The sequence below is a fragment of the Scophthalmus maximus genome, chromosome 4, assembly GCF_022379125.1.
Source record: "Scophthalmus maximus strain ysfricsl-2021 chromosome 4, ASM2237912v1, whole genome shotgun sequence".
NCBI lineage: Eukaryota > Metazoa > Chordata > Actinopteri > Pleuronectiformes > Scophthalmidae > Scophthalmus > Scophthalmus maximus.
The window spans coordinates 535,001-537,500 of NC_061518.1; the positions used below are offsets into that span (position 1 = coordinate 535,001).

Below are 2,500 nucleotides of genomic sequence, written 5' to 3' on the forward strand. Positions count from 1 at the left end.
TATACATAATAAAACAGAACATGAAGACGATCACTGACTGTATATAAAGACGATCACTGACTGTATATGAAGACGATCAGTGACTGTATATAAAGACGATCACTGACTGTATATAAAGACGATCAGTGACTGTATATAAAGACGATCACTGACTGTATATAAAGACGATCACTGACTGTATATAAAGACGATCACTGACTGTATATAAAGACGATCACTGACTGTATATGAAGACGATCAGTGACTGTATATAAAGACGATCACTGACTGTATATGAAGACGATCAGAGACTGTATATAAAGACGATCACTGACTGTATATGAAGACGATCACTGACTGTATATAAAGACGATCAGTGACTGTATATAAAGACGATCACTGACTGTATATAAAGACGATCACTGACTGTATATAAAGACGATCAGTGACTGTATATAAAGACGATCAGTGACTGTATATAAAGACGATCACTGACTGTATATGAAGACGATCAGAGACTGTATATAAAGACGATCACTGACTGTATATGAAGACGATCACTGACTGTATATAAAGACGATCAGTGACTGTATATAAAGACGATCACTGACTGTATATAAAGACGATCACTGACTGTATATAAAGACGATCACTGACTGTATATAAAGACGATCACTGACTGTATATAAAGACGATCACTGACTGTATATGAAGACGATCAGAGACTGTATATAAAGACGATCACTGACTGTATATGAAGACGATCACTGACTGTATATAAAGACGATCACTGACTGTATATAAAGACGATCACTGACTGTATATAAAGACGATCACTGACTGTATATAAAGACGATCACTGACTGTATATGAAGACGATCAGTGACTGTATATAAAGACGATCACTGACTGTATATGAAGACGATCAGTGACTGTATATAAAGACGATCAGTGACTGTATATAAAGACGATCACTGACTGTATATGAAGACGATCAGTGACTGTATATAAAGACGATCACTGACTGTATATAAAGACGATCAGTGACTGTAAATAAAGACGATCAATGACTGTATATAAAGACGATCACTGACTGTATATAAAGACGATCACTGACTGTATATAAAGACGATCAGTGACTGTATATAAAGACGATCACTGACTGTATATAAAGACGATCAGTGACTGTATATAAATATGATCACTGACTGTATATGAAGACGATCAGTGACTGTATATAAAGACGATCACTGACTGTATATGAAGACGATCAGTGACTGTATATAAAGACGATCACTGACTGTATATAAAGACGATCACTGACTGTATATGAAGACGATCAGTGACTGTATATAAAGACGATCACTGACTGTATATAAAGACCATCACTGACTGTATATAAAGACCATCACTGACTGTATATAAAGACGATCACTGACTGTATATAAAGACGTTCACTGACTGTTTATAAAGACGATCACTGACTGTATATGAAGACGATCACTGACTGTATATAAAGACGATCACTGACTGTATATAAAGACGATCACTGACTGTATATAAAGACTATCAGTGACTGTATATAAAGACGATCACTGACTGTATATGGAGACGATCACTGACTCTATATGAAGATGATCACTGACTGTATATAAAGACGATCACTGACTGTATATGAAGACGATCACTGACTGTATATGAAGACGATCACTGACTGTATATAAAGACGATCACTGACTGTATATAAAGACGATCAGTGACTGTATATAAAGACGATCAGTGACTGTATATAAAGACGATCACTGACTGTATATAAAGACGATCACTGACTGTATATAAAGACGATCACTGACTGTATATAAAGACGATCACTGACTGTATATAAAGACGATCACTGACTGTATATGAAGACGATCACTGACTGTATATAAAGACGATCACTGACTGTATATGAACACGATCACTGACTATAAGAAGAGGTTCAGTGACTGTACGTGTACAATGTGATTCATTACGATAAAAAAACTCTCACACACATTAATTAATCATGAACCTGAAGCAACAGGAATAATTCCAGTTAATTTTTGAACTAATTTGAAGCAAAAGCTTAGAAACAACAACAACAACAACGAGAACATGTCGGGTAGAAAAACCAGAGCGGTTGTTTCGGTTGCTGCTGATTCTAAGTAAAGACGCAGCAGCGGAGCAGTTCTCATTAACTCCCACTGATGTGTGAGGTATCAAAGAGCTCATCAGCTGAGTGTGAACAACACACACACACACACACACACACACACCTGCAGTAAGACACGTCCTCATCACACAGGTCAACTCTTATCTCCCACGTTCACGTCTTATCTCACGTGGCTGAAACCTCATGCACGAGGTGAGGGAGAGTCACGCTGCTGGAAACTTCTACAGCTTCCACAACAGTTTCACTTTCACGAGGTTCATGTATATAATTATCTCTGCAAAATATCACACGACAAAAAGATACGAAACATCCACAGTATCACGACGT

At 37.0% G+C, this 2,500-nt stretch overlaps 1 protein-coding gene across 2 annotated transcripts in view; it reads left to right on the forward strand.

Moving 5' to 3' along the window:
• Positions 1-2,500, forward strand: part of LOC118302005 (C-type lectin domain family 17, member A) — a 17,463-nt gene that overhangs the window by 8,068 nt on the left and 6,895 nt on the right. The window lies entirely within an intron of this gene.